Source organism: Ursus maritimus, assembly GCF_017311325.1.
Source record: "Ursus maritimus isolate PB19 chromosome X unlocalized genomic scaffold, ASM1731132v1 scaffold_X1, whole genome shotgun sequence".
In the NCBI taxonomy this organism is placed as follows: Eukaryota; Metazoa; Chordata; class Mammalia; order Carnivora; family Ursidae; genus Ursus; species Ursus maritimus.
The window spans coordinates 18683519-18707698 of record NW_024423319.1 but is presented as its reverse complement, the minus strand read 5'-3'; positions in this window follow the sequence as shown (position 1 = coordinate 18707698).

Sequence of the window (24180 nt, the reverse complement as noted above, 5' to 3'; positions counted from 1 at the left end):
AGCCCAGACCTGAACAAGAACACTGGATAATGAATGACTCATTATGGTCTGTCTCATTCTTGGTTGAAAATAATCCTTCAATAAGGAAATAACAGATAATACATCAGATACACATTTAACTAGAATCACAATCTCTAGTTCCAGCAGATAAATTCCTAAAATTTTGCTGATAATCAGACATTAAGTTAGTTGGTTGTTTCCTAAATGTTATTTTTAATAACAGAAAGCTTCATAAGCTAATGTCACGTGCCTTCTAGTTTTCACATATTTCAGAATAAACTTTGGGACTGCAGAAGACAGACATTAGAGGAAGACATGGGAAATCCCGATAGTTTTTCTGGCTGAGGACTAGTTTTTCCCCTGATTTTCTGTATTCCCAGTCCAGAGTCAGAATGAATAAAGAAACAGAAAAAGAAAGCCTTAATTGACAATAGAATGCCCACAAGCATCAACAGATGTGATCCCTTGTAATGAAGCATGTGGGTCTAATTTGGCATCACTAACCACTTGGAGGATCTCCTTGCTGAGTTCTTGCAGGCTATCCTTCTAAACCCATGTTTGGCTGGCACCTGTGCCCTGTTGAAACTGGCATACCATCCTATGGGTGGGCACAGTGCCACCCTAACAGATGGCCATGAGAGTCATCATGCCAGAGAACTACTATTGTTTCTAGCAAGTTTAACTTAACAGCAATTGGCATCTCACTGAAGAATGACAAGATGGTGGTCTACCTTTCTGTGGAAGATAAACCATGAACTATAACTGATATATCTAAAATTGGTATTTAGGAGTCATTTCCCATGCTAAATGAAGAGCTCTAGGGGAAGAAATGGCACAGCAACACTGATGTATCTGTCCGAAGGTGCTAGCGAAAGGAGATAACAACACACTTTAAGTTTCCCCAATAAATTCAAAATTCTAGTCTCCTAGAGCCAATAAATAATTCGAGTCCAGGGGCGCCTGGCTGCCTCAGTTGGTAGAGTATGCAACTCTTGACCTCAGGGTTGTGAGTTCGAGCCCCACGCTGGGTGTAGAGATATTTAAAAATAAAATCTTTAAAAATAATTTAAGTCCGGGATCATTACAAGTGATATTTTAAAACATTGTCCCTAGAATGAACTTCCTGCTTGGTTCACCTACCTAGGTCTGTTCCCACTGAGAAAACACACTTGTTCCATTAACAATGCCTATGTATGTGACTTGGGAACATTTGATTTTTTGAGGAAGAACACCTAATTTTAAAACTCACGCATTTACAAATAGTGGTTGGAAATGTTTGAAGTGAAACCTAATAAATGTTTGAGTCATGTCAAAAAGTATCGGGATGGATAGCCAGAATCATCTTGAAAATTATAACTAATGTCCCAAACCGGGGACAGAAACCACGAAGATAAGAGAGGGAGTGTGCGAAATTAGTAGTAGCTGAAGGAAAAGACTATATTTAGGATATGACAATAATGCGTAATATGGAAATTGGATGATATGGTGTAGGCCATATATTCACAGATTTCTTTCTGAACTCCCTTGTAGGAATAGAAGTTGGTCATGCAAACAATGCAATATCATTTCCTTTCCTCAAATAATGAACCCAGTAACTAACCCCAATCAACACTAAAGTTTGTGTAGGGCTATTTAAATCCATCTGGAGGGAAAATAAGAGAAAAGGGAATTTATTTTCACAAGTGCCTACTATGTGTCAAGCACAGTGGTATATAATTTACAGGCAGTCCTCACTTTACACAATTCTGATATGCACAAATTTTTGTTACCGTAGTTTCCCTAAAGAACAAGCCCCCAACAACACAGTTCAAATTTGTTACCACAGTATATGAATTGAGTATAAACTTTGCTGTTAGCTTGTCAGCCCGTAAGTCACTACATACATAACAGGTGTGCATCATCATTAGTGATCAGTTATGTCACTTCTTTCAAAGTCTGTCTGTGATTGGTCACTAAGCATCTGTTATTCGGTTCAAGTACACTAAGCAAAGTGTGTCATTGTGTTGCCTCCTTGTGTCCCAGTGATAAACCCATGTGACATTTTACCCAAAAATGGATACTTCAAAGAGGAAATTGTCCAACAAAGACAATAGTGAAGCAAAGAAACAAAAAGTGATAACAATGGAAGTGAAAATCAAATCAAACGCAAATGCAATTATAGGAGAAATTCTTGACCATGGGACTGATGACCTTGCCACCATTCAAGAGACCCTAGATATGGAGCCAGAGAACCCCAGTGAAGGTGAACTAATCAACATAAATGAGCAAACCAGTGGTGAGAAAAGGATAACTTCCAAGGGAAGTGACACTGGCCAAAATCTTCATATTAAAGGAACTCTTGGAGATATTTCACAATTTTGAAAGTACAAAGGTTAAAATATTGGAAACTGATCCAAACGTGGAAGAGTACGACAACTCACCAAGGCATAAAAATGATGGTCACTGCATATCCGAAGTTACACAACACGAAGGCAAGTACTGGTCAAACTACTCCTGATACATATAAAAAAATTAGTTTTCCATGTTTCTAGTGTTTTAATCATAAAGTACAAATGAATCATGGAACATTACATCAAAAACGAAGGATATACTGTATGGTAACTAACATAACATAATAAAAAATTATTAAATAAATAAATAAAAATCATAAAGTACTAAATAAATATGAGTTTTATTTCATCTCTTTGTACATTTGTAACTGACAGTAAAAGTGTTTGTAATGTTTTTTTAAAGATTCTTCATTTGACAGAGAGCACAAGCAGGGGGAGTGGCAGAGGCGGAGGGAGAAACAGGCTCCCCACGGAGCAGGGAGCCCAACGTGGGGGTCGATTCCAGGGCATTGAGATCATGATCTGAGCCAAAGGTAGACGCTTAACCGACTGAGCCACCCAGGTGCCCCAAGAGTTTGTAATATCTTGACAAAAACTATAAGGTCACAAAACAGTTGTAATTCTTCCCGTTAATGGGACCACTTTGCTTAGTTTTAACTTGCATGGTCATTTTTATGGTTCTGCACGATTGTACAAAGCTGGGACAGCCTTACATTATTTCATTTGAGATGCACAAAAACCTTAGGGACTGGGTTATCTGGTCCAAATGTCACAGGTGAAGATCAGAGAAGTTAGCAAAAAGTTTATAGATGATAGAGTGGTATATGAAGTGCCTTCAAAGAGTAGGCACTCAGAAGAGATAAATTTTCTTCAAAATGATCTAAACACCTAAGTATGACTGGCCTCAAAGGTACACTCTTTGTAATAGGTGACACAACTTCCTAAAGTAAATATGAGCATTTCATTAAATACCATCTAGAAATAGAACCTATTATATGTGGTAATGTTATCATATATGCCCATATGATAAATCATTCGGGAAAAGATGAATTATTATTTAATAAATTGTATTTGGTCAACTAGATAGCAATTGGGGGGAAAAAATCAAGAATAAAAAAATCAACCCCAACTAACATTAAAGTTTGTATATCAGATGAAATAAAAAAATTGCATTGCTAGTTGAAATTCTACCTGACTCTACATCAAATTCAATTGAGATAGATCGAAGATACAGTAATAAAAAGCAATAGCATAAAGGTTACAAAAGATAATTTGGTTGGGTTTTTCTTAAAATATTGGGATGACAAATGCCTAACATGACATAAGAACCCAGAGACCATAACTTAAAAGTCTGGAAAATTTGAATACATAAAAACTAGAAAATAAAAACTTACATATAGTAAAATAACACCTCAAACAAAGTTTAAAGAAAAATGACAAACTGGGGGAAATATTTTCAACCACATATGATAAGATAAAGGAACATATCCCAATATATGGTGAGCTCTTACAAACAAAAACTTTTATTTTATTTTTTTATTATGATTATGTTAGTCACCATATAGTACATCATTAGCTTTCGATGTAGGGTTCCATGATTCAAACCAAAAATTTTCAAAGGAAAAAGTGTTAAAACAAAAAAAAAAATGGCAAAGGGCATCTAATAAAATAAGAAAAGCAAAACAAATATACTATGAAAGTATATTCAACGTCAGTAATCATCTAAACAGCACAATAAGAACTACAGTGAGATATCATTACTCACTCACCAGGTTAGCAAAATTGAAAAAGGTCAACTCAAAGGAGACAATCACAAAATACAAAATCCCAGTATTCATAAGAATGTTTATTGGAGCACTGTTTGAAAAACTGGAAAAAAACCCAAATGTGCCTCAGCAGGAGACAGATTAATTTATTTACCATGCAGCCAATACAAAAGATGCTGATATGGGGGGGGCGTGTGGAAATATGTCCGCAACCATTTTATCCTTTCTTTCAGTTCTTTGAATGATGAAAGTAAGTTACAGAATTAAACACATAGTGTGCTACCATTTATGTCAAATACGTATACACTATGGTGCCCCGGTGGTGATTTGCACAAATTGTACAGATTTGTGTGACTTGATATTTGAAATAGAAATCTACAGATTTGCATTATATAATTTTGTTATTGTTGGAAACACTTTTAGTGTTTTTGCTCCAAACCTAACAGACCACTTTGTTTTAATGGACACCAATAAAAAGTATCACAAAAGATAGGAGTTAACATAATAGAAAGGTAAAAAAGCCATAGTGGGTACAAGAAAAAGATTCAATTTACCCAAAGTCAACAGCATGCAAATGAGTCATTTGAATTTTAGTCTAAAATGGTGATCAAAGTAATGAAAATTCTTTTAGTACAGCCCATGAGTCAGTATTAAGGCACAGGGATTTTGAGGGAAGGTGACATGGAGCAAGGCTGGCTGTCACCTCTCACCTGTACATAGCTCAGGGTTACCTCAACTCTCCCCTGAAAAAAGATGCATCTAAACTTAGTATATACTGTTGGGATCTGCTGCCCATTGTTTTATTTCAGCTTTATTGAGGTATTATTAACATATAAAATTAAAAGATATTTAAAGTATACATCATGGTGATTTGATATACATGTACACTGTGAAAGGATTCCCCCAGTGTAGTTAAAATTAAGACATCCATCACCTTGCATACTTTTTTTTTTTTTGGTAAGAACATTGAAGTTCTCCTGTTTTAGCAAATTCTAATTATACAATGGTGTTATCAATTCTAGTCACCATGTTTCACATTAGATCCTCAGACCTTATTCAATTTATAGTTGAAAGTTTGTAGCATGAAGTGATACCATGCAGTATTTGTCTTTGCCTAGCTTATTTCACCTAGCATAATGCCCTCAAAGTCAATTCATGTTGGTGCAAATGGCAGGATATTCTTTCTTTCTCATGGCTGAATGATATTCCTGTGTGTGTGTGTGTGTGTGTGTGTGTGTGTGTGTGTGTGTGTGTACACATACAATATCATCTTTATCCATTTATTTGTTGATAGACTCATAAGTTGTTTACCTATCTTGGCTATTGTGAATACGTTGCAATCAACATGGGTGTGCGGGTATCTCTTCAATATCGCTTCCCATTTTTATGTTAAACTTCCCTCACATCAGTCCTGGGAGCTTCCTACCCTTTCTTAAGTTATGTTTTTTTTTCAAAGATTTTATTTATTTGAGAGAGAGAGAGAATGAGTGGGGTTGGGGGGTCAGAGGCAGAGGGAGAGGCAGAAGCAGACTCCCTGCTGAGCAGGGAGCCTGATGCAGGACTCGATCCCAGGACCCTGAAATCATGACCTGAGCTGAAATCAAGAACCAGGTGCTTAACTGACTGAGCCACCCAGGCGCCCCTCTTAAGTTACTTTGAGGGAAGAACTGACAGATTTCACCAACTCACTGATTTGTAAACTTTCTTATTCTTGGTGAGCTTATTTTTGTGTGTGTAAATGTGCCCATTTTGGCCAAAAAAGGATTCAAATAATTTCTTTCCATCTTGAATTTAATTTACTCTTTCTTTGTCCATTTTCCAAGCCAGCACTGGTCTTGCACAAGCAGGATCTGCAGGATCTGAGTTTAGAATTATGTACAGGATTAAGTTATCAGACGATGAAATGAGGCTGCTTTTGGTTTCCTGGGTCATCTCTGGGTCTACGCCATTTGTTTATCTCGTAAGAAACAGGGCCTATGTGCTGACCCTGAGAGAGTACACATTCAGTACAGTCTGCCCTCGTCCCACCCAGAGGCAACTTCTCCCACAAACTGTCCTTTGATTTCTTATTTTTTTTTAAAGATTTTATTTATTTATTTGATAGAGATAGAGACAGCCAGCGAGAGAGGAAACACAGCAGAGGGAGTGGGAGAGGAAGAAGCAGGCTCATAGCGGAGGAGCCTGACGTGGGGCTCGATCCCAGAATGCCGGGATCACGCCCTGAGCCGAAGGCAGACGCTTTAACCGCTGTGCCACCCAGGCGCCCCTGATTTCTTATTTTTAATTAGCATATTTTATTTAATAAGTGGCACAATGGCAAAAGTCATTCAAAAGGTGAGTTCCTGAGTGCAGCAATTGTCCATCTGGACACAGAAGAGTCACCATGGTTCCTAGCTGCACACTCACATATGGGCGGATAAAACGGAAAAACAACTTACTTTCCTGTCTTAGGTTAAGATAATCAATTAGAGTAAAAGTAGGAAAAAGAGAAATGATGCTTATTTGCTCATAACATGAAAAGTCATTGAGGAGAAAGAACTTTGGTACAAAAGTGGTCTAAACTCTTGCCTCCCTGCTTCTGCTCTGGGCTCAGTGGTCAGGGTCGGATCTCGAGGGACTGGCCAGATGGGGTGCACCTTTCAGGTAGCCCAAAGCAGAGAGAGCCCCTAGTATGGGCCCAATCCTGGAGGGAAGGGCAGAGCCAGGAGCCAGAGGGCCAGAACAAAGGAGATCCACAATGCCAAAGCAGAAACTTAAAGGAGAGACAGAGTCAAAAACAGGCTCTGGTCCCAAATCCATGATCAGCTGACTTTGCAAACTTAAACATGTTAAGTCAACTTTTAACTTTTCTGAGCCTCAACATTTCCATCTCTACCAAGGGGCAACTAGATCTGCTCTGCTGATATCATATGAATATATTTTGAAAGAGATTCAAATGTAAGGTCCTGTATGTTATTAAGTACAAACATTTTGTCACTAGAGTTCACTTGTTTTTGAAATTCTAGGATAGAGAGATGACCCATGGAAATCAAACATGTGTTTTTCTTTCTGCCAGTGTGAGAGGTGCAAGAAAAAGCATCTTGAAATCTTTGAACATTGTCAAATTTCTTTTTTTTTCCTTTTTTAAAAGATTTTATTTATTTGAGAGATGAAAAGCAAGAGATAGAGCATGAGCTGAGGGGGAGGGGCAAAGGGAAAGGGAGAAGCAGACTCCCCACTGAGCAGGGAGCCCCCACAAGGGCCTCGATCCTAGGACCCTGAGATCATGACCTGAGCCTAAGGCAGACGCTTAACCAACTGAGCCTTCCAGGCACCCCGAACATTGTCAATTTTCAAAAGCGTCCCTGTATGGCAATAGTAAAGGTGAACTTGGATTTCAGTTTCCCATTTATTTAGGTACAGAAACCAGAGGCCCATCTTCGCTGAACTGTTCCTAGCCATTTGGAGGAGCTGGAGGAGCAGTATCGAGAGGGAGATATTGCAGGGGCCCCTGGGTGGCTTAGTTGGTTAAGTGTGGGACTCTTGATTTCAGCTCAGGTCATGATCTCAGTGTTGTGGGAGGAGCCCCTTGTCGGGCTCCACACTCAGCGCAGAGTCTGCCTGTCCCTCTTCCTCCCCCTGCCCCCACTTGCACTCTCTCTCTCTCTCTCAAATAAATAAATACAATATTTTTTTTAAAAAAGAGCATCCAGCTCTTGATTTCTGCTCATGTCTTGATCTCAGGGTCGTGAGATCCAGCCCCACAATGGACCTCAGTGCTGGGCGTGGAGCCCGTTTACAATGCTCTCTCTACCTACCTCTCCCTCTGGCCCTCCCCACCATCTCTCTCTCTTATAAAACAGAAAAAGAGGGAGATACATTTCCTGCTAACGAGCAGGTGGGAGCCTGAGCAATTAATTGGAAAAAGGGAGAGGTATACACATATTTGCACCCTGAGCTTTCAGAATAGCTCACACGAGTTATTACAGGATACCTATTTGGCAATTTCAAGAATTTCAGTACCAGAATATACATGTGATGTCTGATAGGGAAATTAAAGGAGGGAATAGAGTGTGGGGAAAGAGAGGGAAACTTACTTGGAGGCTACAGGCATGTACCAAGGTGAGGAAGCATGAAGAAGCCTTCAGGTGACTTGGGTTTTAAGGGTTGGAGCTCAATGTGTGATGTATGGGTGTGGGGTGGGGAGGGGTGCTGGGACTCGGGGCCCACTAGGAACGTACGGAGCAGCTGTGAAAGACCTTGAATGCCATTTAAAGGTGCTTCTCTGGGATAAGTTTCCCCTCTGGGCCTTTGAAGGTTTCTACACAAGCAAGCGATCTGATCAGATCCAGGGGAAGCAGAAGGAAATTCTCTGCAGTATGACAGCTAACCCTACACCAAACTGTTCTGCAATGCAATCTACATATTTTTAAAAACCTAACTTAAATAGTTTAAAAGTCCCAGAAGCCTAATATCTTGGACACGCCTTTCATAAAACTAGATTTATCTGATAATTATTTATAATATAGTCAAGGTTTAAAAGATACAAAATTCAATCCTCTCTAAAAGTAAAAAAAAAAAAAAGAGAGATGTTTAACAAAAGAGCTCTGAGAAAGCAGGCGATGTAAGGACCACAGACCAGCAGGATTGCATTCAGGCAGATGAGAGTACACTTGAATGGGTTGTTTTTCTTCTTTCAGCTTCGACATGTTTCTTTAATTGTGCACATATCTATTTTTACACACTAGTGTGTCACTATATCACAACATTTCCAATTCGAACTGAGACTTGCCGGGAGCATGGTTTAACACTCTGCAAAACAACTGCAGATCAAGCCACTGAGGCAAGCTTGACACCACGCTACTGTCTTTGCTGTAACCCTAAGACTCCAACACCACAAACCGCTAGGAAATAGAACAGTGCAAACGAAGATTTTGAAGGGAAGTGAAAAAGAGGAGTGCCGGAAATAGATGTTTCCCAGGAGACAGTGAGTTGTTGGGAGGCAGAAACACTTGTCCATGAATACTGTTCACTTAAGCAATATGGCACAAGAAGAGTCCTAATGGCCCTTGTAATAAGAAATATTCTTGTCTGTAATTGGACTATCTTCCCATCTGTAAACTCGATGCTATAACATTTTCACTGCCACACGTAACCTTTTATTAACATTCAACAACGTTTGAAAATAATTGCTTTCTCCCAATAAGGAATCTGTTAGAAGGCAATCAGGTTATATAGCTACTTCCCATTCTGCAGAAACCCTGAAAAATTGTCACATTTTTCACCATATGTAAAGACCTTAAGTCATCTGAATCTGAAACAATTGCTTTTTTGAGGAAATATCAACCACTAACCCAACCGTAGACAGAAGATGTTAGTGGCCAAATCCGATTTCTTTTTAACATTCTCAAAATTTACCCTCAGGTAACAAAAAACATAAGGCTGGATGGTTGAACAGGAGGGCACTGAATAGACGGAGTTGCACACCGAAAACTCAATATTAGATCATGAACATTAACTCGGGTTTCTCATTCCCTATTTCAAATTAACATGATGTTCTTTTATTAGGCTAGAAAGTGCCAACATAAATCAAGCAAGAATAGAATCTTTCCCTAAATAATAAGTAAAGAAACACGATAGAGTAGGAAAGTACCAAATTAGCTACAAATTTTCCATCTCATTGTTTTCTGTAAAATAAAATTTTATAACGAACACACTCCACACAAGCTGTGCCGGTGGGTCTCGCTTCCAAAAACACTCACAGAGCAGTAATAAAAACCAAGCATGAACTCTGGGACATCTGCTATGGCATTGTTATCAAACGCAATCATTTTGGTCACAAATCTATACTCGCTTCAACTTTTTGTTGCAATATTAGTTTGTCTGCAGCATCTCCAATCTGGCACGCAAGGACTGACAGATGTTCCAGTCTTACCTCAGCTTCCACTTACATGGCTTCTCATTAGACTAGCTCTAGCCCGGCAAACTAGTCCTCTGTTCTGGAAGGCGGACAAAATGCCATCTGTCTCTGCACGGTTATCAGAACAAATACTGCAGTGTGAAGAAACTCCGCTCCAAATGGAAGAATGAGGAGGTTTTGCACCCCATCCGTATCCTATTAGAAATTATATCTATGCATCCGTATACGTACGTATATGTGTGTGTAGATACGTGTGTATGTGACATACACACATTTACAGTATATGTATATACATGCGCAAGGGATCAGCATTCGAGTTTTCCCATTATTCCATAATGTGAATGTTTTCAACCAAAAGACAAGTCTCACCTTTCCCAGGTCTATCTGTAACCTGTGCAGTTTACATCACCTGACACCAATTACTAGCTAGAAGGCAAGAGAGCTGTACTCCCCCGGCAAAAGATTCCAAGGTCATTCTGTAATCGAAAGCAGGTGGGAGCCTTACTGTAAAAATCAGGCTCGATTCAGAGACAATGGAGAGAAAGAACGGAGGAAAAGCCTTTATGGAAATGGAAGGACAAGTGAATTTCTACTACGGTCTCCACGCCTGCAAGTCAGGGGTGAGCAGAGGTGGATGCCAAGGACAGGGACGAGGGCGAGGAAGAAGGCAGGGATAGAGGCTGACAACCCAGAGAACATGAAAATGGTACTGATTGCTTTGGTAGCCCTGAGAGTAGGAGTGTGGCTAGGAATGTACCGTGCAGACTCCTTACCGTGCAGCAAAATGTGGCACTTGAACTTTCTGTCTGACAGCGTGTTTAACTTTGATTCCTATATTTCCATAGATTGAAAGCACAGAAATGGAAAAGAACTTTCAACCTGGAGAGGAATTTCATACTTCAAGAAATTCAAGGAGCTCTTTAAAGCCAGTATTTTCTTCCACAGAGGAGCTGGAGATCAAAATCAATCGTATCGAGGATCTTGAGATTTGGAGACCCTGACTTAGGGGATATTCAGCCCTTTACTCCCGAACCTCTTGACATTTAAAGTTGCCTGCTCGGGGCCGACGGTATATTCTCACTAGCCAGCAATTGATAGGTGCCCAAGTCCTCCCGGAGTCCATGAGGGCCTTGTCATTTTCAAACTAATTCTTTGTCTGAACCCCTAACCCCGGACATCTGTCTAAAAGACTGATGAGGATTAGAAATCAGAATGAATGCTGGTTTTTACTCCAGAGTCAATTGGTTTGGATCTGTTTACATAACCTTTTGTTTAATTCTATAGTTTATGAGAAATGAGATTCTGAAAGCTTATATGAAAGCTCTCAGTCCAATTCCCACATGGGTCAGTTCACTTCACTCTGTCACATGTCACAGCCGCATGCTGTCCCCTCACCCCATTGAACCATCTGGCAAATGGTGTTGTTGGTCACAACGGGAGCTAAGGAGAAAATGCGGCCAGACCAGTGCAAACCCGTCCTCGTGTCTGTCACGGCAGACAGAATGAGCAGAAGTCTGGAGGGCCATGTTGAAAGGCACACGACAACCTATTCCGTTTTGCTGCTCCCACACTCAATTTCATTTACAGCCGTCATCACTGCCAGAGTTGTGTGGGGTTCCGGCACTTGCCTGTGACTAACCTATACCGGCGAACTTCACCGATTTATAATGCTGCTACTCTATGGTATTGTGATCAAGACAACAGAAACCCTTTCGAGAGAAACATCGCAAGGAAGACAAAGCGAGAAGTCCGGCTCTGTGCCAGAGATGCCTCGGAACAAAGCCGCCGCTCAGACAGGAAGCCCACTCAGGTCAGCCAGGATGTCTGTAAAAGCCCTGGGGGCTCCTTGTACCCATTCCCCACCGGGCTCCTGACACCTGTCTGCCCCCTCCCCCAGCCCCGCTTTTCTCCTGGACTTTGATTTCGGACTCTCCCTCTAGCTCTGGGTGGCCCCCGTCTTCTTTTTTATCGGCGCCCTTGAAGGAGCTGCCCTGACACTCGCCTACCATGCCTCCGAACTCCGGCCCCACCTGAACCGCTAACAGCACGACAGGAAGCAAATCCACTAAGCTCTCCACACACATGCTTTCTCCTTTTTCAGATGGAGAGAATCACACTGACCTTGCCTCTTTCATAAGGAGAAAACTGTGCCTGGCCCAGAACAGGCACTCAATCAATATTTATTAACATACTGAAAGATTAGAAAGTTACAGTGTCATCTAAGTGTAAGGTGATATTAAAGTGTTATCACCATAGCGATTGATTTTAAATGTCTCTTACACTTCTCAATATTTGCATCAAACTAAGATGGTCACAACTGCTGATTGATAAAGTCTTACACAGAAATATGGAGGCAATAACAAGAGCTAATATTTACTGAGTACATACTAGGCGCCAGGCAATATTCTAAGCTGATTACATGGATTAACCCATGTAATCCTCCCAACAACCTTACAGTATAAAAACTTATTACCTTGATTTTACTTACGAGGAATGTGAGGCTCAGCGAGGTTAAGTGACATGTCTCAAGTCTCCCACACTGGGGGTAAATGAGAGCGATGGGATTTGCGTTCAGAGTTATCCCTGGCTCGAGAACCTGGGTGTTTCCATGATGCCATTCTACAACTGAAGATCAAAGGAAAACAGGGAGCAGGAAATGTCCATTAGCTACTTACAAACCAGACTTACGTTGATGTCATAGACCCCAGTAACTACACGGCAGACAGAAACCAACTACACTTGAAGCTCGTCATCGCAAGATCAACAAAACTAGAGTCATGATCTATAATGACCTCAGTGACAACGTGGCCCTTTATAGAGCGATCCCTCTTTTTTGCTATCAGTGCGCGCTCAGATATATTTAGGACACCATTTGCTTGGCGTTATGTTCAGTTTGCAGTACACCTGTCCCATTGTTCCTTCGTTCTGTAAGCGGTCGCCTTGCAGTCCGAAGAGCAGGCTTCTGGTCCTGACTGACGCTAACTATCCCTTGTTTTCTTGTTGGTACGTTAAGGAGGTTGGAATAGATTCCATATGAAGCTTCTGCAGGGGCCACAACTGTATGCTTTTGCAGTGTTGAAGTTCATGTTTATCCCCTGAACCTAAATGGACTGAGGGCAGAATGGGGGGCGGCGGGAGATTCAATTGCTGAAACACCAGAGAAGGCATTGGAAAATCCATAGAACCTCAATTAGCCCCAAGTGCTGGAAATTTCTCATGGTAATAACGGGATTTTGATGATGGTGATGATGACAATGACGATGATGATGATCTAGTGACACCATTTCCCGAGTACCTACAATAAGCCTAGTATTTTACGTACAGTGTTTCCTTTAACTGCTGCAGAATACTGCAAGGCGGGTATTATTATACCCACTTTACAGATGTGCAAACTAAAGCTGAGATGAAATGGCTTTCCGAGGTCACACGGTTGACAAGTGGTGGAGCTGAATGGGGCTTCAAGGTCTCACAGAGGCTATCACGGCACCTCATTCGGCACTGTGCACCCAGTCCCTAGCCCAGGACCTAGCACTCCCTGCGTGCCTAACGCCTAATTCAACCAGTGCTTACCGAGTGAAGGAGTAACTCCAGACTGCTCCCACCCCTCCCCATGCTGTCTTTTTCTATGGCTCGCTCCAGAAAGTATGTTAGGTACTTTACATATGTTAGCTCACATAATTCATCTCGTGAAACTTTGAGACAAATAAAATTATTCCCATTTTAGAATCAAGGTAAGTGAAATTTGCAGAAGGGGAGTGACTTACTCAAATCTACAAATAAAAATAGCTAGGAAGTGGGAGTATCTGGCTAGTTCCAAATACTGGCCTTCTTACAAGATTTTCAAGTGATCTGTTGATTATGAATTATTATTTTAAAAAAGAAAAAGAGAAGTGATCCTTGTAGAATTTCATTTTAAGTGATGGATTTGTGTATCTTGAGTTCATTTTCTTTTTTTTTTTTTATTTGAGAGAGAGAAAGAGCAGGGGGAGGGGCAGAGGGAGAGTGTGAATCTCAAGCGGACTCCTCGCCCAACATCAAGCCTGACACGGGGCTCAACCCCACAACCCTGAGAGCAGGACCTGAGCTGAAATCAAGACTCCGATGCTTCCCTGACTGCACCACCCCGGTGCCCCCTGAGTTCCTTTTCAACTTTGCTGCCATCCCCTTCCCCCGTAAATGCAGACAGGTGTACCCAGGCCATTGGCCTCTTGGGTTTCCGGTTTGGCATCATTTGAAATACAGTCCGAACACCCAGCCTGGCACCTCTCACCCGTAGCGCAGCCATCTGAACCACCTCGGGAGAATTAGGAGGCACACGAGCGACTTGTGTGTTCTCTTGGCTCCTCCCTCAATTCCATGTATTTCACCTTCACATGAAAGCAGACACATTCGTGCTGCAAGACATTTAATATTGCAAGTTCGAATGGACAACTTTTGTGGGTCTTCAGTTGGTAAGAAATGAAGAAAAATAAAATGTATCTTTTATTCCCCATATATTCCAATTTGGTAAAACTGTCAGTGTTGGTTATTGAGAACTGAGCAAATGCGAAATTTCAGCTGAAATGATAGGAAAAGCAAAAGCAGCATTAGGAGTTTCACAGATTTTCACTGGTTAGCTTTCTAGAAGAAAGTGCCAGCTATCACGCCGCCTGCGCTGGGGTCCCTGGCAAACAGCTCTTACAGGAGCACAGCACGGCAGGCCGTGGCCTGGCAGCACGGAGTCTGATCGGGTGCCTGTGTCTGAAAGAGGCCGCTCACAGCACAACCCCAGTGCCACTCAGTGTCAAATCTCTCTTCACACCGTCGTTTGCACCGGTGCCCAAAATACCACCTAGCTCTGTCACCAACCTATCCCGGCCCGTCCTGCGCTCTCTCCTCCGCATGCCTCACAGTGCCCCAAACGTCATGTCCTTTCGAGGCTTCAGGCCTTTGCACGTGCTGTTCACCTCCATTCGAATGACCTTTCTGTCCCATCCCTCTTGTCAGCAAAGTGAGCACCTTCACTTCTTTCATGACCCGGCTGTGCTCTGGTCAAAACCTCTGCTCAGCTCAGCGGCAGAGCCAACGGCCCCCTGGCCACTCTGATGCCTGCGTTCACACCCATCCGGACATGGTCTGTGTCTTGCACGAAACCCGAAAGCTCCTCAAGACGGGCTCTCTTCTCTGCATCTCGGGGCCTCCGTGCCTGGGCTCTGTTGGGTCTGGCACCTGGTAACGCTCTGTGGAAGTTCCGTGAGTGAATACACGTGGACTCTCTGGATGGGGCTCATCCGGTTCTTCTAGTCTTCAAAGCAGAAAATTCAAAATGGCATTTCAAAAGCATGTCGTTACTACAGCTGCCTGGTTAAATCTGTTCCCTTGCCATAGAAGGCCATCTTTTTGCTTCAGTAAGGCACACATCTGACAACGCGAGTTTACCTTTAAAGTGGAGTGTTTCCATTCCGAATGACAAAATGAGATGGCCGGGAGGGGCAGAAAACCGCAGAGCACACTGTGATCCCAAACGAGAGGTGAGGGTCAACCTCTTCCCTTCAGTCATATGCAAGGCTCCATTGATTTCTTGTGATTTGCACTGTGTTTTCAAGCACAACAGTATGGCTAAGCTCTTTTCAAACCCTTCATTCATTTTGGAGTCACTCATTCTCCTTTTTACCTAGGTAATGATAATATCTTAATATTCTAAAGGTCCTTGTTCCCAATCTTCTGCCCACAAGAGATCAGAGTACAAATAGCATGGTCTCATGTAGTAGGCAAAACTTTAAGATGACCCCCAGTGACCCAGATCCCTGTATAAATCTCCTACTTTTGAGTAGGGGAAGTCCTGTAACCTATTTCTAAGCAATAGAATATGGCAAAGGTGATAGGATATCAGACCTTTGATTATGTTACATCATATGGCAAAGGTCAAGGGATTTTTCAGATGCAACAAAGGTCCCTAATTAGTTGACGTTTAGTTAATCAAAAGAGAGAGAATCTTGGGTGGACCTGACCTAATCAGGTTAGCCCTTTAAAATAGGGTCTAGAACTTCCTGGAAGTCAGAGACTCAAAGGAGCAGAGAGTCTGTCATTGCCAGTGTAGAAGAAGCAAGCTACCAAGAATTCTACAGCCACAAGAAATTAATTTTGCCAACAATTAGAGCGAGCTTGGGAGTGGGTCCATCCCTAATTGAGCTGCCAGATGAGAGTGCAGCCCAGCTGACACCTTAACTATACAGCCTGTGAGACCGGGAGCAGAGAAGCCAGCAATGCTATGCCTGTACATCTGAACTATGGAAACTATGAGACAATAATGAAAACTGTTTTAAGTCATTAAATTTATGGCAATTTGTTATGCAGCAATAGAAAACACATATAGTATCATGGACACCTGGGGTCCAATACTAGCACCCCCTTTTTCCTGTGTGTGTATCACTCTAAACTTTGGACCTTAGTTCCCTTATCTATGTAATAAAGATCATGTCATTTATCTTACAGTGCCACTATGAGATGTAAAGAGTAAATATATGTTAAGTATACTTAACACATGGTAAGTCCTTATACACTCGAGCTATTACTCAGACACAAAATACTAAGAAACAGAAATTTATTGAGTCCCACTCAATGCCAGTTGCTAGGTTTTCAGAAATGAACAAGCCAGACAAGGTGCCTGCTCTTAATGGAATTCACATGCTAGTGACGAGGAGACAGATAGTAAATAGTGAACCAGAACATATGATTAAAATAGGGCAATGTGGTAGAGTGACTGAGAGATACATCCAATTGGGTGACCACAGAAATCTGCAAAGAGGTGACATTGGACCTGAAAGCTGAATGACCAGAAGCAATCAGCTGTGTGAAGATCTAGGGGCAGGTATTTCACAAAGAAGAAAGAGCAGCGCTAAGCTTTCAAGTGAGAAAGAGTTTGGTGTTTCTGTAGAACAGCAAGAAGGCCACTGAGGCTGAAGCAGAGCAAGCAGGGGGAGAGAGGGCTGAGATGAAGGGGAGAGGTAGGTAGGGGCCAGATCATATAGAGCCTCGTAGGCCACGATCAAGAACTTGCTGTTATCTGGGGCACCTGGGTGGTGCAGTCGTTAAGTGTCTGCCTTCGGCTCAGGGCGTGATCCCGGCGTTCTGGGATCGAGCCCCGCATCAGGCTCCTCCGCTAAGAGACTGCTTCTTCCTCTCCCACTCCCCCTTGCTTGTGTTCCCTCTCTCGCTGGCTGTCTCTGTCAAATAAATAAATAAAATCTTTAAAAAAAAAAGAATTTGCTGTTATCTGATTTCCCACCTGAAGGTTTTGACCCAGGTGAAAGGCACCTCCACTGCTGTATGAGGCTCGGATTCCAGGGGGCACAGGCTGAAGCAGGGAGGGCAGTAGTGCTGCCGTAGTCCAGGCAAAAAAGGATGGTGACTTGGATTGGAGTAGAGGGCAGGGGTGAGGGAGCACTGCAGATGGTCATTCAGTACAATAAATATTTTATCAATGATTAAATACATCGATTCAGACCCACACAAACTGAAATGCCATATTTTTTCCTTATTTTCACCCCCTTCCCTTCTTATTTTCTCATACCAGTAATCCAGTATATTTGTATGCCGAACGTCTGAATCAACCAGCAAAGCCAGAGCAAGCAGGAGGTTCCTTTTTTTAAGATTTATTTATTGTGGGGGGGAGGGGCAGAGAGAGAGAATCTGAAGCAGACTCCATGCTGAGTGCGGAGCCTGACCTGAGGCTGGATCCCACGACCCTGAGATCACGACCTGAGCCAAAACCAAGAGTCTCGATCACTCAACCGACTGAGCCACCCAGGTACCCCAGGAGGTTTCTTTTATAAAGCAACAGACACATCACACCGAAAAGAACCCGCAGAACCCAGAACATTGTATGAAAGCCATGATATATGAGGGCGACAGGGGGCTCCAGAAGGAAAGATGTCAAAGCCCAAGGTGGCTAGAGAAAGGCATGGAGGCAAGGTATGGAATGAAAGAGAGAAGATCAAGGTCAAGATCAAATGGGGAGTGGGCAGTGATTACTGGGGTACCTAGAATCTTCAATCCTTGTCCACAATTTCAAGATAGAGTGTGTAGGTGGATTAGCTGAGTTTGAAGGGCCAAGATCAAAACAAAAGAGATGCATACATGTGTGTGTACACACGTGTCCATATAGATACATGTATGTATTGAAGTACATGTTTAAAAAACATAAGAAAACATCTTTCTTCATTCACATCATTGGACTTCATAAATTAATAGAAAAATACTCAGGGCCAAATACCAATCGACAAACATGAAGTCCAAAAACAGAACCGGTTTCCCTGGGAAAATCTCTAACAGAGAGTTTGAGCAAACTGAAGAGCATCGTTAAATGCAGTTGTGTGTCTGATGTGTTTTAAAGATACTGTTGTGATCTTATATCCAGTCAGTAATTCCGCCTTCAACATTAATCAAAAGCCAAAAATGGAAAGAAACCAATGAATGGTGACTTAAAACATCTCAGTAATACATCTGACATATCCAGCAGGTGAACAAAGAAAGGCCTTTGACAGCACAGAGGACCGAACAAACGCACAGTAATAGAGATATCCATCTCTTCCAGAGGGCCAAGCCCAAATAACAGCTTCAGTCTTTTTAAAGAAAAAGGAGGGCGACACCCAAGAACACTACCTACTATCGTTTTCAAGAACAGGGGCCCCCAAACACTCCATGATTCTTGTTATTTGTCCTTTACAATAAACTTTCCATCATTTAAAATACACTGACACTCCTCAACTGACAGACGTATCTTAAGTGCATGGTCCCTGGGGACAATTTTCTTAGGCCCGAGAAAGGTTGTGTTAAGCTTTGCTACAAATGCTAGAAAAAAATAAGTGAATGCAGGAGTGATTTCGCTTTCACTCTAGGACTTTATCAGCCTGTATTTATGTGTTTGTAATTCTTTCTCACGATGTCACTGCATTTGTGCGTGATCTTATTTCCCCAATCTGCCCTCCTCGCACCCAAAACCAATCCAATATATTATTAAATTGTTTTCCCTAGTTACAGAGGAGCACAATCATGGGCTACAAAGAACGTCCCCCCAAATAAGTCCACCAGCCATGGATTGGCACATAAGAAACCATCACTCTCCTGTGTTTATTCCTCATTGCAAAAGGTTTATTGACTATTGAAGAGAAATTAGTGGGTCCCATCCAAGTTCAGAAATAGGAATTAAGTTATCCAAGGCCAGTTGAGTGAATTTCCACTTATATTTGATTTTAGCTCAGAAGTTATAAGTCATTTCTGGCTAGTAGTTTTTGATCTGATGGAAACATTTAATCAATTATCAAGGAAATTAGATTACTGACCACTCCGCTCAAGTTTAAAGATATGTACAGAATGGCGTTTCTAACGGTGAATGCAAGGAGTTATACTTGAGTAAGATATAAAATTGTTTACTTTTCTCTCTTCTTTTAGGCTGTGAACTCCATAAGGGCAAGAACTGTCTTTTATCTCAGGGGCCCTGGTGCCTATCAGAGTGAGTGACTCATAGTAGGTTCAAAAGTAATGTTCGACTAAGGACTGTAAGTTCACCGTCTGTGTCTTGAAGTCCTCATCATCTGATAGAGGACATTGGGCACACATGCAAATTGCAAGAATACAAGGCAGTTTTACATGGAACAAATTAAATACAATAAAAATACATGGGATGAGGGGTCACTTTAGGATGGGGGTCATTTACAAAGAAAGTCAGGGAGAAAACAGAATTAGGTCAAATTTCCAAAGATGGGTAAATATGACTGGAAGAGGTATTCTCAACACTGGGAATGCCGGGAGCAGAAGCAGGAAGGTAGGAAAATCCGGTGCGTATTCATAAAATGATGACTCCTCCAGATAGAGTTAGATGTAGTGCTGGGCGTGTGGAAAAGAGAAGACTAGAAAGGTGTCTTGAGGGCAAATTATAGAGATTCCACACACCAGGTGAAGGAAGTTGAACATTATTCAGTAGTCAATTTGGTAGAATTTTACTCAGAAGCCACTAAAGATTTGGACTAACGTTAATTCAACAAACTGTGAGAGGTATCAACAGAATTCAAAGTTATACTCCAAAGTTAAAGGAAAGTAAATACAGGAAAGCTCAGATGAATCTACATGGGAACCATACAAGGTGTACACGTGAACAAATCAACATAGGAAAACACACAAGTTATATGCACGGAGTGAGAAAAATAGAGGGCATCAACCCAAATAGAAGAAAACCTCAGGTACAGTCAAATCACACCTGGGCATCAGAGCGGGTGACAATCAGATGGTAATAAATAAGAATGAGCGTCCTCTAGCAATGCTGATGCGAACAACCAGGAGAGATCAAACAAATACCACTCTGAGACATTCAAGATTTTGTCAGACACACGAAGGCGGATCAAGCCTAACTTTTATGTCCAAGATGAAACAGGCATGCAGAGATAAGAAGTGAGTTGAGATAGACACAGATAGAGGATGAGTGTGATGCCACCTGAACCTGGACTTGAACCCTGCCTCCACCACTTATTAGCTCTGTGACCTGGGGCAATTTGCTTAGTTTCTGAGTCTCAGTTTCCTTAGAGGCAAAATAGTGAGCACAATCATATCCACCTACAGAGTTGGTGTGAATATTAAATAGAAAAGGGAGGTAAAAGAGCTCTGCGAATTGGGAAAGCCAAACTCTTCTCTTCTCAGACATTGGTGTGTGTCTGGAAATGAATCACCGGGGAGGTTCTTTTAAATGTACATTCCCAGACCCCTGGCCTCACAGATTTGATTTAACAGGTTGGCAGTAGGGTTCTGGGATCTTCATTTTTAAAAAATTTTAATTATGGCTCAAAAGAAACACACATAACATAAAATTTACTAACTTCACTATTTTAAGTGCACGGTTTGGTAGTGTTAAGTATATTCACATTGCTGTGCAGAAGATCTCCAAAACCCTATCCACTGAACAACTCCCCCATTTGCCCCTCCTTCCAGCCCCTGGCTGCCATTCTACTCTCCAATTTGGCTATTTTAGATACATCATGAAAGCAATCAGACAGTACCTGTTTTTGTGACTGGCTTATTTCACTTAGCATAATGTCCTCAAGATCCATCCAAGTTGTAACATATTTGAGACTGTCCTTCATTTTTAAGGCTGAATAATATTCCACTCTGTGTGTGTGTGTGTGTGTGTGTGTGTGTGTGTGTGTGTGTGTGTGTGTGTGTGTGTGTGTATCTCACATTTTTTCTATCCATTCACCCCTTGATGGACACTTGGATTGCTTCCACCTCTTAGATATTGTGAATAATGCTGTTATGAACATAGATGTGCAAATATCTCTTCAAGATCTTGCCTTCAGTTCTTCTGAATACTGTATACACCCAGAAGTGGGATTGCTGGATCATATGGTAGCCCCATTTTTACGTTTTTGAGGAACTGCCTTACTGCTTTCTATAGCGGCTACACAATTTTTCATTCTTAACAGCAGTGCACAAGCATTCCGATTTCTCCATATCCTCACCAACATTTATTATTTTCTCTTTTTTTAAAATAACAGCCATCCTAATGGGTGTGAGGTGGTATCTCTTTGTGGTTTTGATCTGCATTTCTCTAATGGGATCTGCATATTTAACAAGCTCCCAAGTGGTTCCAATACTCCAACAGAGGCACACGTTGAGAAAAATTGCTCCAGGTCAACAGTGGTTGCTGTTTTTCAGCAAGAAGCATGAGGAAAGCGAAGGTGGCCATTGCCTTTTCAGCATGGATGCCACAAGGTAATCCAAGAACATCCTACTGCATTACCATTCCACTAAGAACTTTTATTTTCTACACATCTTCTAACAACAATGAACACTGACTTTTTGCAATTACTTCCTTGTTACAAAGCCCCTGGCATAATGCAAATGCAAATTCAAATCTCCTATGAATGACAATTGTCATTGCCTGTTCTTCTATGCTGTAGGCACTGGTATGTATAAAGAGCACCTTAAAGGATATGCTTCTTATTCATGAAATGCTGTTTATACTACCGATATTACCCAACAAAGACAATCTTTGCCCACTTACTTCTTTTCTCTTGGCCACCACCATCATTTTCAACTCTCTGGTGCCCTGGCCCACACCCAATTTTAATTCTGCATAATTTGCATGTGCACTCTAATTTTATCATTGAGGTGGGAGTGCCAATTCGATCCATAAAACACTCTATGCCAAATGCATTCAGACTTTCTCCCTTTGGGTATAAGACCACTTGGTCTTTCCACAAAGGTTTATGCAAAAAACCTGAAAAAATGGGGGGGAGTTATCCTGGAATTTGAAGAGCAGCAATAAGAATCTTCATTAGGGGAACCTGGGTGTCTCAGTCAGTGAAGCATCTGACCCTTGATCTCACCTCAGGTCTTGATCACAGGGTCATGAGTTCAAGCCCTGCATTCAGCTCCATGCTGGGTGTGGAGCCTACTTAAAAAATCTTCATTAAAAGCTGCATCTAGAAAATATTTATTGAGCACCTATTATGTGCTAGTCAATTTTAGTCACAGATTCAAAGATCAGTATATTTTTGTCACCACTTCCTGTAGAAGGAATCCTACCAAACTAAAATACTTCCAAGATAGCTGTTAAAGTCACAGCCAGGGCTACGAATAAATTGAAAGACTGATTCATTCTTTACTTCCTTGAATATTTACTGAGCCCCTATTACATTCTAGGCACTGTGGCAGAGGCTGGAGATGGAACAGTGTTTCGATACTAAAAACTGATGTTTCATCATTGAAGAACCATGCTTCACCTAGTAGGGGGAATAGCTTACACTCTTGCCTTCTTGATCTTGGCCCCCCTCTTTGTTGTGTAGTGCTCCCACAGACCTTCCCATTTGCTTTTAACAGTAATATCCCTACGTTTAAGTACTGATACTCAGTTAGTAATTGTTTTTCTTTCTGTAAGATTGAAACCCATTCCGTTAAAAATAGCTCACGATATATTAAGGGAGCCCATCGCATCTAAGTTAAAATGGTACAGGGAGTGCTTGATTTCAGGGATAGAAATATGAAAACCAGCAAAGACTACATTATGAAGTTGACTAGACTGGGGTGAGAGCCAAAGGAAGTTAATATGGAGAAAGTTTTTGAACAAAGACCATTCATTTAAGGTCCCAGACACAGCTCCCCGCCACCCCACCAAAAAAAAAAAAGCAGTTCTACATTTCAAATCAGTAAGAAAAACCATACATAAGAAAGATTCGGCTGTTACTCAAATGGGTATTTTCCCAGACAGGTGATCTTAAATTACACTATTTAGCTTTAAAATGTCCTGGCAGCATAGAATGAAATATGTGTTTCTCTTTGGAGAAGTATGAAGATGGTCCTTTGGGGTCAAAGTTCCTAGGAATAGGGTAGGGAAAAAGTTCAGACTGCTGGTAACCATGCTGTGAAGAGAATTCTAGGCCATGGTGTTGTCAAAAGCTACTCCATAAATCAGTAACTAACCCAATGTTAAAAGGCAAGAAATAATTCTGAAATAGGCAGAACTCTTGTTTCCATCTGAAAAGAATACTTCATCATCAATTCCCTCTCTGGCATCCCAGCTCTCTGAAGAACCCATCATAGTGGTTGAGAATGAGGTCTAGGATTTATTTTTGTTGGTGACATCTTCGGTAATACAGTAAACCCAGAGTGTGCCAGTTACTGCCATTTCTCTTTACTTAATACTCGGCACCCTGAGGTTTCAATGAGAAACCAAGAAGCATTATCATTTTGTAGCAGAAATTAAAAAATCAAGAAGCTAAGAAATGTGTTCAAATTTCACATTAATTCTCTGCTGAGGCTGGAAAAGCACTTGACTAATGACTCTGTTTTCAGCTAAAGTGTTCTGACATAATCACATTCATTATTTTTAAAAAAACACATATCTACCAATAGGCTCTTGTTAATATTTATCTTCCTTCCATATGTCGCTCTTTTCCAACTGAACAGGAAGTCATTTAAATAGTTATTCCCTTTACAACATCCTTAAAAAGTGGGTGCTCTTCTCTGATTAAGTAACCTCAAATGACATGGAATTCACTACCACTTCACAGAGTAACCCAAAAGGGGCAACTATAATTGTCAATCCCACTGCAAACACCATGCACACACTCTTCCTTACATCAAACAAAATCTGTCTTCTGGCCTTCCCCGAAGATCCAAAAATTGGCTAAATGTGTCTCCATGTGTGATGCCC